This window comes from Rattus norvegicus, chromosome X (genome assembly GCF_021556685.1).
Source record: "Rattus norvegicus strain SHRSP/BbbUtx chromosome X, alternate assembly SHRSP_T2T, whole genome shotgun sequence".
Taxonomy (NCBI): domain Eukaryota; kingdom Metazoa; phylum Chordata; class Mammalia; order Rodentia; family Muridae; genus Rattus; species Rattus norvegicus.
In genome coordinates, this window is record NC_141554.1 from 29,987,336 (window position 1) to 29,999,417 (window position 12,082).

General features: G+C 45.0%; 1 pseudogene; it reads right to left on the bottom strand.

Annotated features, from left to right (window-relative positions):
* Window positions 1-201: 201 nt before the first annotated feature.
* On the bottom strand, window positions 202-11,558 carry Ung-ps2 (uracil-DNA glycosylase, pseudogene 2; annotated as a pseudogene).
* Between the last annotated feature and the right edge of the window lie 524 nt (window positions 11,559-12,082).

The following is a 12,082-nucleotide window of genomic DNA, read 5'->3' on the forward strand; positions in this document are numbered from 1 at the left end:
CAGGGAACTTAAAAAGAGGGACATTTTCAGTCACTTTAACTATCAAATGCTTAAGTAGCAGCATCTGAAAACTACTGCAGGATACAGATGGCCTGAACTGCAGGGTCAAAGATCTTTCCTATTCCGGAACATCTTCTCATATTTGTGAAGCTGTGCAATGTCTTTAACACACTGTCTAATTTCCAAAGAACCCTTTTTATATCAAGACAGAGAAGGATGAGCTGTCAGAAGGATATGAAGACTTTATATCAATTGAACTGCTCTTCTTCTGAACAAAAAAGCACCAGAGTAGGAACATAAAGCCATTGAGTTTTTGATTTAGGCAGGAAACAACTGGATTTGTGTGTTCAGTGATGGAAGCATTGAGGAGGATGACAGAATGTATGGCCAACCCTGAGAAATCCCAATGGACAGAATGAGTAAAATCATCAATGTATATAGACAGGTCTTTTAAAAATGCTTTCTATTCTGGGGAGAACTGGAACTGTTCTTTAGACACTAAAGCATAGCTCATGAGCTTATCTAGGTTCACGATAGGGATCCTGCCCCAAAATGAAAACAATCACATCTCAAACGTCATGCATCTGAGTTTACTTAAACTCCTGCTCTGGCATGGATAGAAATTGTGATGCTTTCTCCTGCAGCAACAAATGCAATTAGCTTGAGTAAGTATAGCTTTCTGAACTCTCGGCAAAGGTACTTCTTGCAGCTTTTGTTGCAACTGGCCACCCTGCAGGTGGTGGGTGTGGGTAGGGCTCATGCTTTTTCCTGTGGATGGAGTGGAGATTCTAGGAGCAGTGGCATGGAGGGCTGCTTGACCAGTACATCCTGCATCACTCAGGAATTCTTTACATGGCTGCCCTGCCAGGAGTTGGAGTCTTCAGTAAGAGTGTGCAGCCTTGCCCCCCCCATTTGCCCCCAACACACAACTTAGGACACATACAGACTTTTGAACAACCTGGAAGGCCACAGTCTTAAGAAACTCATAACCAAGTCCAAGTGAGGTAAACTGATGAAAACAGAATTTTCACGAATACTTCACTTTTAGGACTTAGTGTTCCAGGGTCTCTCATTATTTACACATGGTCCAGAAATGGTTTTCTTTTTTAATTTCTGTCTACTACAAGAGGAAGCATCTCAGATACTAAAACTCTGATCAATGGAGATAGGAAATATCATTAGGAGTCATCCCATTGATATCCTTAAGCAGGATAGTATTATTTTATTTTCTCAGCTTTTGTTTTCATATTCTGTGTCTCCTGATCAGCATCAGACTATGTCCCATCTCATTCAGTGGGCCTTAAATCCATCAAGATATGGACTGTCTACTGCTATAATATTTGTAGCAGTATATCATGTACGCAGGTTACTGTGTTTAAGTCCTCTGTGACTGAATTTGTGGTTAACCTTCTCTGGTAGTGTGCCTAGTATATTTAATACATTTTTCTTTAGTCTGGAGAAGTAAAGTGTCCATTTAGGCACCAGCTCAAATTCTCCAGTTCACTGAGATATATAGGTGTTGTATTCAACAGTAGAGCATTGCTATCAGTCTCTGGAGAGGAAAAGATAGCCTTAGCATTAGCCAAAATCTCCATTGCTTAAAAATACATTAGTTACGGCCCTTTTCTGGAATTGTGAATTTCCCATGGTGTCCCATGGTCTCTAGTTGGGCAATTGTCTCCCCAGATGTTTGGTGATACCATTATTTTATTATTAGTTTTGAATATGAATATATTTTAAGAAGTATCTTTTTTTTTCTGTTTTTATTTATTTTATTTATTTTTTTTTCATCTTTATTAACTTGGGTATTTCTTATTTACATTTCTTTTTTTTTTTTATTAACTTGAGTATTTCTTATATACATTTCGAGTGTTATTCCCTTTCCCGGTTTCCGGGCAAACATCCCCCTCCCCCCTCCCCTTCCTTATGGGTGTTCCCCTCCCAACCCTCCCCCCATTGCTGCCCTCCCCCCATAGACTAGTTCACTGTGGGTTCAGTCTTAGCAGGACCCAGGGCTTCCCCTTCCACTGGTGCTCTTACTAGGATATTCATTGCTACCTATGGGGTCAGAGTCCAGGGTCAGTCCATGTATAGTCTTTAGGTAGTGGCTTAGTCCCTGGAAGCTCTGGTTGCTTGGCATTGTTGTACTTTTGGGGTCTCGAGCCCCTTCAAGCTCTTCCAGTTCTTTCTCTGATTCCTTCAATAGGGGACCTATTCTCAGTTCAGTGGTTTGCTGCTGGCATTCGCCTCTATATTTGCTGTATTCTGGCTGTGTCTCTCAGGAGCGATCTACATCCGGCTCCTGTCGGTCTGCACTTCTTTGCTTCATCCATCTTGTCTAATTGGGTGGCTGTATATGTATGGGCCACATGTGGGGCAGGCTCTGAATGGGTGTTCCTTCAGTCTCTGTTTTAATCTTTGCCTCTCCCTTCCCTGCCAAGGGTATTCTTTTTTCTCATTTAAAGAAGGAGTGAAGCATTCACATTTTGATCATCCGTCTTGAGTTTCGTTTGTTCTAGGGATCTAGGGTAATTCAAGCATTTGGGCTAATAGCCACTTATCAATGAGTGCATACCATGTATGTCTTTCTGTGATTGGGTTAGCTCACTCAGGATGATATTTTCCAGTTCCAACCATTTGCCTACGAATTTCATAAACTCGTTGTTTTTGATAGCTGAGTAATATTCCATTGTGTAGATGTACCACATTTTCTGTATCCATTCCTCTGTTGAAGGGCATCTGGGTTCTTTCCAGCTTCTGGCTATTATAAATAAGGCTGCGATGAACATAGTGGAGCACGTGTCTCTTTTATATGTTGAGGCATCTTTTGGGTATATGCCCAAGAGAGGTATAGCTGGATCCTCAGGCAGTTCAATGTCCAATTTTCTGAGGAACCTCCAGACTGATTTCCAGAATGGTTTTACCAGTCTGCAATCCCACCAACAATGGAGGAGTGTTCCTCTTTCTCCACATCCTCGCCAGCATCTGCTGTCACCTGAGTTTTTGATCTTAGCCAATCGCACTGGTGTGAGGTGAAATCTCAGGGTTGTTTTGATTTGCATTTCCCTTATGACTAAAGATGTTGAACATTTCTTTAGGTGTTTCTCAGCCATTCGGCATTCCTCAGCTGTGAATTCTTTGTTTAGCTCTGAACCCCATTTTTTAATAGGGTTATTTGTTTCCCTGCGGTCTAACTTCTTGAGTTCTTTGTATATTTTGGAAATAAGGCCTCTATCTGTTGTAGGATTGGTAAAGATCTTTTCCCAATCTGTTGGTTGCCGTTTTGTCCTAACCACAGTGTCCTTTGCCTTACAGAAGCTTTGCAGTTTTATGAGATCCCATTTGTCGATTCTTGATCTTAGAGCATAAGCCATTGGTGTTTTGTTCAGGAAATTTTTTCCAGTGCCCATGTGTTCCAGATGCTTCCCTAGTTTTTCTTCTATTAGTTTGAGTGTGTCTGGTTTGATGTGGAGGTCCTTGATCCACTTGGACTTAAGCTTTGTACAGGGTGATAAGGATGGATCGATCTGCATTCTTCTACATGTTGCCCTCCAGTTGAACCAGCACCATTTGCTGAAAATACTATCTTTTTTCCATTGGATGGTTTTGGCTCCTTTGTCAAAAATCAAGTGACCATAGGTGTGTGGGTTCATTTCTGGGTCTTCAATTCTATTCCATTGGTCTATCTGTCTGTCTCTGTACCAATACCATGCAGTTTTTATCACTATTGCTCTGTAATACTGCTTGAGTTCAGGGATAGTGATTCCCCCTGAAGTCCTTTTATTGTTGAGGATAGCTTTAGCTATCCTGGGTTTTTTGTTATTCCAGATGAATTTGCAAATTGTTCTGTCTAACTCTTTGAAGAATTGGATTGGTATTTTGATGGGGATTGCATTGAATCTGTAGATTGCTTTTGGTAAAATGGCAATTTTTACCATATTAATCCTGCCAATCCATGAGCATGGGAGATCTTTCCATCTTCTGAGGTCTTCTTCAATTTCTTTCCTCAGTGTCTTGAAGTTCTTATTGTACAGATCTTTTACTTGCTTGGTTAGAGTCACACCGAGGTACTTTATATTATTTGGGTCTATTATGAAGGGTGTCGTTTCCCTAATTTCTTTCTCGGCTTGTTTCTCTTTTGTATAGAGGAAGGCAACTGATTTATTTGAGTTAATTTTATACCCAGCCACTTTGCTGAAGTTGTTTATCAGCTTTAGTAGTTCTCTGGTGGAACTTTTGGGATCACTTAAATATACTATCATGTCATCTGCAAATAGTGATATTTTGACCTCTTCTTTTCCGATCTGTATCCCTTTGATCTCCTTTGTTGTCTGATTGCTCTGGCTAGAACTTCAAGAACTATATTGAATAAGTAGGGAGAGAGTGGGCAGCCTTGTCTAGTCCCTGATTTTAGTGGGATTGCTTCAAGTTTCTCTCCATTTAGTTTAATGTTAGCAACTGGTTTGCTGTATATGGCTTTTACTATGTTTAGGTATGGGCCTTGAATTCCTATTCTTTCCAGGACTTTTATCATGAAGGGGTGTTGAATTTTGTCAAATGCTTTCTCAGCATCTAATGAAATGATCATGTGGTTCTGTTCTTTCAGTTTGTTTATATAATGGATCACGTTGATGGTTTTCCGTATATTAAACCATCCCTGCATGCCTGGGATGAAGCCTACTTGATCATGGTGGATGATTGTTTTGATGTGCTCTTGAATTCGGTTTGCCAGAATTTTATTGAGTATTTTTGCGTCGATATTCATAAGGGAAATTGGTCTGAAGTTCTCTTTCTTTGTTGTGTCTTTGTGTGGTTTAGGTATAAGAGTAATTGTGGCTTCGTAGAAGGAATTCAGTAGGGCTCCATCTGTTTCAATTTTGTGGAATAGTTTGGATAATATTGGTATGAGGTCTTCTATGAAGGTTTGATAGAATTCTGCACTAAACCCGTCTGGACCTGGGCTCTTTTTGGTTGGGAGACCTTTAATGACTGCTTCTATTTCCTTAGGAGTTATGGGGTTGTTTAACTGGTTTATCTGTTCCTGATTTAACTTCGATACCTGGTATCTGTCTAGGAAATTGTCCATTTCCTGAAGATTTTCAAATTTTGTTGAATATAGGTTTTTATAGTAAGATCTGATGATTTTTTGAATTTCCTCCGAATCTGTAGTTATGTCTCCCTTTTCATTTCTGATTTTGTTAATTTGGACACACTCTCTGTGTCCTCTCGTTAGTCTGGCTAAGGGTTTATCTATCTTGTTGATTTTCTCAAAGAACCAACTTTTGGTTCTGTTGATTCTTTCTATGGTCCTTTTTGTTTCTACTTGGTTGATTTCAGCTCTGAGTTTGATTATTTCCTGCCTTCTACTCCTCCTGGGTGTATTTGCTTCTTTTTGTTCTAGAGCTTTTAGGTGTGCTGTCAAGCTGCTGACATATGCTCTTTCCTGTTTCTTTCTGCAGGCACTCAGCGCTATGAGTTTTCCTCTTAGCACAGCTTTCATTGTGTCCCATAAGTTTGAGTATGTTGTATCTTCATTTTCATTAAATTCTAAAAAGTTTTTAATTTCTTTCTTTATTTCTTCCTTGACCAGGTTATCATTGAGTAGAGCATTGTTCAATTTCCACGTATATGTGGGCATTCTTCCCTTATTGTTATTGAAGACCAGTTTTAGGCCGTGGTGGTCCGATAGCACGCATGGGATTATTTCTATCTTTCTGTACCTGTTGAGGTCCGTTTTTTGACCAATTATATGGTCAAATTTGGAGAAAGTACCATGAGGAGCTGAGAAGAAGGTATATCCTTTTGCTTTAGGATAGAATGTTCTATAAATATCCGTTAAGTCCATTTGGCTCATGACTTCTCTTAGTCTGTCTACATCACTGTTTAATTTCTGTTTCCCTGATCTGTCCATTGATGAGAGTGGGGTGTTGAAATCTCCCACTATTATTGTGTGAGGTGCAATGTGTGTTTTGAGCTTTAGTAAGGTTTCTTTTACATATGTAGGTGCCCTTGTATTTGGGGCATAGATATTTAGGATTGAGAGTTCATCTTGGTTGATTTTTCCTTTGATGAATATGAAGTGTCCTTCCTTATCTTTTTTGATGACTTTTAGTTGGAAATTGATTTTATTTGATATTAGAATGGCTACTCCAGCTTGCTTCTTCTGACCATTTGCTTGGAAAGTTGTTTTCCAGCCTTTCACTCTGAGGTAGTGTCTGTCTTTGTCTCTGAGGTGTGTTTCCTGTAGGCAGCAGAATGCAGGGTCCTCGTTGCGTATCCAGTTTGTTAATCTATGTCTTTTTATTGGGGAGTTGAGGCCATTGATATTGAGAGATATTAAGGAATAGTGATTATTGCTTCCCGTTATATTCATATTTGATGTGAGGTTATGTTTGTGTGCTTTCATTCTCTTTGTTTTGTTGCCAAGACGATTAGTTTCTTGCTTCTTCTAGGGTATAGCTTGCCTCCTTATGTTGGGCTTTACCATTTATTATCCTTTGTAGTGCTGGATTTGTAGAAAGATATTGTGTAAATTTGGTTTTGTCATGGAATATCTTGGTTTCTCCATCAATGTTAATTGAGAGTTTTGCTGGATACAGTAATCTGGGCTGGCATTTGTGTTCTCTTAGGGTCTGTATAACATCAGTCCAGGATCTTCTGGCCTTCATAGTTTCTGGCGAGAAGTCTGGTGTGATTCTGATAGGTCTCCCTTTATATGTTACTTGACCTTTTTCCCTTACTGCTTTTAATATTCTTTCTTTATTTTGTGCGTTTGGTGTTTTGACAATTATGTGACGGGAGGTGTTTCTTTTCTGGTCCAATCTATTTGGAGTTCTGTAGGCTTCCTGTATGTCTATGGGTATCTCTTTTTTTAGGTTAGGGAAGTTTTCTTCTATGATTTTGTTGAAGATATTTACTGGTCCTTTGAGCTGGGAGTCTTCACTCTCTTCTATACCTATTATCCTTAGGTTTGATCTTCTCATTGAGTCCTGGATTTCCTGTATGTTTTGGACCAGTAGCTTTTTCCGCTTTACATTATCTTTGACAGTTGAGTCAATGATTTCTATGGAATCTTCTGCTCCTGAGATTCTCTCTTCCATCTCTTGTATTCTGTTGGTGAAGCTTGTATCTACAGCTCCTTGTCTCTTCTTTTGGTTTTCTATATCCAGGGTTGTTTCCATGTGTTCTTTCTTGATTGCTTCTATTTCCATTTTTAATTCCTTCAACTGTTTGATTGTGTTTTCCTGGAATTCTTTCAGGGGTTTTTGCGATTCCTCTCTGTAGGCTTTTACTTGTTTATTAATGTTTTCCTGTGCTTCCCTAAGTGTGTTCAGGTCTTTCCTGAAGTCCTCCAGCATCATGATCAAATATGATTTTGAAACTAGATCTTGCTTTTCTGGTGTGTTTGGATATTCCATGTTTGTTTTGGTGGGAGAATTGGGCTCCGATGATGGCATGTAGTCTTGGTTTCTGTTGCTTGGGTTCCTGCGCTTGCCTCTCGCCATCAGATTATCTCTAGTGTTACTTTGTTCTGCTATTTCTGACAGTGGCTAGACTGTCTTATAAGCCTGTGTGTCAGGAGTGCTGTATACCTGTTTTCCTCTCTTTCAGTCAGTTATGGGGACAGAGTGTTCTGCTTTCGGGCGTGTAGTTTTTCCTCTCTACAGGTCTTCAGCTGTTCCTGTGGGCCTGTGTCTTGAGTTCACCAGGCAGCTTTCTTGCAGCAGAAAATTTGGTCTTACCTGTGGTCCCGAGGCTCAGGTTTGCTCGTGGGGTGCTGTTCAGGGGCTCTCTGCAGCGGCAGCAACCAGGAAGACCTGTGCCGCCCCTTCCGGGAGCTTCAGTGCACCAGGGTTCCAGATGGTCTTTGGCTTTTTCCTCTGGCGTCCAAGATGTGTGTGCAGGGAGCAGTCTCTTCTGGGTTCCCAGGCCTGTCTGCCTCTCTGAAGGTTTAGCTCTCCCTCCCACGGGATTTGGGTGCAGAGAACTGTTTATCCGGTCTGTTTCCTTCAGGGTCCGGCGGTGTCTCCGGCAGGGGTCCTGCCGCTCCTGGGCCCTCCCCCACGGGAGCCCAGAGGCCTTATACAGTTTCCTCTTGGGCCAGGGATGTGGGCAGGGGTGAGCAGTGTTGGTGGTCTCTTCCGCTCTGCAGCCTCAGGAGTGCCCACCTGACCAGGCGGTTGGGTCTCTCTCTCACCGGGTCTGGGAGCAGAGAGCTGCTGCGGGCCGGGATCCGCGGGTGTGGGACTTCCGGTAAACACAGAACGTGCCCGGTTCTAAAGAAATTCTGCTTCCGTGTGTCCCAAGCTCACCAGGCAGCTTTCTTGCAGCAGAAAATTTGGTCTTACCTGTGGTCCCGAGGCTCAAGTTCGCTCGTGGGGTGCTGCCCAGGGGCTCTCTGCAGCGGCAGCAACCAGGAAGACCTGTGCCGCCTCTTCCGGGAGCTTCAGTGCACCAGGGTTCCAGATGGTCTTTGGCTTTTTCCTCTGGCGTCCGAGATGTGTGTGCAGGGAGCACTCTCTTCTGGTTTCCCAGGCCTGTCTGCCTCTCTGAAGGTTTAGCTCTCCCTCCCACGGGATTTGGGTGCAGAGAACTGTTTATCCGGTCTGTTTCCTTCAGGGTCCGGCGGTGTCTGTGGCAGGGGTCCTGCCGCTCCTGGGCCCTCCCCCACGGGAGCCCAGAGGCCTTATACAGTTTCCTCTTGGGCCAGGGATGTGGGCAGGGGTGAGCAGTGTTGGTGGTCTCTTCCGCTCTGCAGCCTCAGGAGTGCCCACCTGACCAGGCGGTTGGGTCTCTCTCTCACCGGGTCTGGGAGCAGAGAGCTGCTGCGGGCCGGGATCCGCGGGTGTGGGACTTCCGGTAAACACAGAACGTGCCCGGTTCTAGAGAAATTCTGCTTCCGTGTGTCCCAAGCTCACCAGGCAGCTTTCTTGCAGCAGAAAATTTGGTCTTACCTGTGGTCCCGAGGCTCAGGTTTGCTCGTGGGGTGCTGTTCAGGGGCTCTCTGCAGCGGCAGCAACCAGGAAGACCTGTGCCGCCCCTTCCGGGAGCTTCAGTGCACCAGGGTTCCAGATGGTCTTTGGCTTTTTCCTCTGGCGTCCGAGATGTGTGTGCAGGGAGCAGTCTCTTCTGGGTTCCCAGGCCTGTCTGCCTCTCTGAAGGTTTAGCTCTCCCTCCCACGGGATTTGGGTGCAGAGAACTGTTTATCCTGTCTGTTTCCTTCAGGGTCCGGCGGTGTCTCCGGCAGGGGTCCTGCCGCTCCTGGGCCCTCCCCCACGGGAGCCCAGAGGCCTTATACAGTTTCCTCTTGGGCCAGGGATGTGGGCAGGGGTGAGCAGTGTTGGTGGTCTCTTCCGCTCTGCAGCCTCAGGAGTGCCCACCTGACCAGGCGGTTGGGTCTCTCTCTCACCGGGTCTGGGAGCAGAGAGCTGCTGCGGGCCGGGATCCGCGGGTGTGGGACTTCCGGTAAACACAGAACGTGCCCGGTTCTAGAGAAATTCTGCTTCCGTGTGTCCCAAGCTCACCAGGCAGCTTTCTTGCAGCAGAAAATTTGGTCTTACCTGTGGTCCCGAGGCTCAAGTTCGCTCGTGGGGTGCTGCCCAGGGGCTCTCTGCAGCGGCAGCAACCAGGAAGACCTGTGCCGCCTCTTCCGGGAGCTTCAGTGCACCAGGGTTCCAGATGGTCTTTGGCTTTTTCCTCTGGCGTCCGAGATGTGTGTGCAGGGAGCACTCTCTTCTGGTTTCCCAGTCCTGTCTGCCTCTCTGAAGGTTTAGCTCTCCCTCCCACGGGATTTGGGTGCAGAGAACTGTTTATCCGGTCTGTTTCCTTCAGGGTCCGGCGGTGTCTGTGGCAGGGGTCCTGCCGCTCCTGGGCCCTCCCCCACGGGAGCCCAGAGGCCTTATACAGTTTCCTCTTGGGCCAGGGATGTGGGCAGGGGTGAGCAGTGTTGGTGGTCTCTTCCGCTCTGCAGCCTCAGGAGTGCCCACCTGACCAGGCGGTTGGGTCTCTCTCTCACCGGGTCTGGGAGCAGAGAGCTGCTGCGGGCCGGGATCCGCGGGTGTGGGACTTCCGGTAAACACAGAACGTGCCCGGTTCTAGAGAAATTCTGCTTCCGTGTGTCCCAAGCTCACCAGGCAGCTTTCTTGCAGCAGAAAATTTGGTCTTACCTGTGGTCCCGAGGCTCAGGTTTGCTCGTGGGGTGCTGTTCAGGGGCTCTCTGCAGCGGCAGCAACCAGGAAGACCTGTGCCGCCCCTTCCGGGAGCTTCAGTGCACCAGGGTTCCAGATGGTCTTTGGCTTTTTCCTCTGGCGTCCGAGATGTGTGTGCAGGGAGCAGTCTCTTCTGGGTTCCCAGGCCTGTCTGCCTCTCTGAAGGTTTAGCTCTCCCTCCCACGGGATTTGGGTGCAGAGAACTGTTTATCCGGTCTGTTTCCTTCAGGGTCCGGCGGTGTCTCAGGCACAGGGGTCCTGCCGCTCCTGGGCCTTCCCCCACGGGAGCCCAGAGGCCTTATACAGTTTCCTCTTGGGCCAGGGATGTGGGCAGGGGTGAGCAGTGTTGGTGGTCTCTTCCGCTCTGCAGCCTCAGGAGTGCCCACCTGACCAGGCGGTTGGGTCTCTCTCTCACCGGGTCTGGGAGCAGAGAGCTGCTGCGGGCCGGGATCCGCGGGTGTGGGACTTCTGGTCAAGAAGTATCTTCTTTATTAGATTTTCATATTATATTTTAAAAATGGTGCACTAAATTTCCTTGATCACTTCCTTAGAGCTAAAATCATGTCTACCAAACCTCAACATCAATCCTAACTTTCAAGACAGGTATGCCACACATTCCTATATGATAATGCTCTCTAGACCCACAACTCCCTTCATACTTTTTATGTGTCTTACCCACATTTTCCAAGACACACTGCAATGGACCTCTGAGCAAGTATCACATAGTAATCTCTATACAGGATATCTCTAGTCTCCCATGTCTATCACCAGAGGCACAAATAGTTCAAGCCTTGCTTTGGGAGCTCCCTAGAAAGTTATTCAGCAGAGCCAATGCTACACTATCACACCTTCTGTAGTCACATATTTTCTTCCCCATATTTCAACTCTGAATTTACCTGTACCATCTCACCCTGACCATCTTCACATTCTAAGAACCACTTCTAGACAGACAGACAGTGGGAGAGTGGTACATAAGATATAAGTCTGTCTGACCATTCATAACATTCCAAGGTCTGGCTCTGATGCACAGATTTCATTATTGTTCTCTTCATGAAGTTCACCGGAACCTTGCTTGTTATTAGAATTCAGCATTCCTATACTCTCTGGCCTGCTCGTTCATCCAGTTTCCACATTAACTCTCCTTTTTGAACCATAAAATGCTTAGAACCATTTTCCTGTCCACAATTTTTACTGTGTATGCTCACATGATGTCTGGTTTTACCTGCTGTCTTTCAATGCAACTAAAGCTTCAGTGACACTGTATAACTTCATCCCTTCTTCCTCTCACCAAGCATCAATACCTGCTTGTTTTCTGTGGTGCTCCCCTAGAAGGTAGATGTCATACACCATCTCCACCACTCATGCACTCACAGCAAATGTAGAGATCACAGACTATGTTTGCCACAATGATGCTCCCCACATGTTTGCCTTCTGTTACTCCTGTACTACTTTCCTTTGTTAGTTACCATGGAGGCTAGTCCTCCTACATGTGTACTGCCTGACCCAGTTTCAGATGGTTTTTGTACCATGTGCCTTATGTGAGTCTCACTAGGATATATTCACATTCAGATATTGTTTTGGATACCGATTCTCTGGGGCCTAAATTTAGATTTTTGCATCACATTTGCATGCATTGGATTTGCATGTTGATGCTCCCCTGTTGTTTGTTCACCAATTCTCCCTGTACTGACTTTCCACAGTTTCTTGTACCAGAACCTATATTTCTTTTTCCAGATTTTGTAAGAGAGCTCCACAAATCCTTACCAGCCAGAGCACATCCCAAGGAACAAGGAATGGCACATAATCCATGTTTCCCAGGTAATATCTCCCACATTCTAGCAGCAGTGGTTCATTTCTACATTCCAAATCCTAGT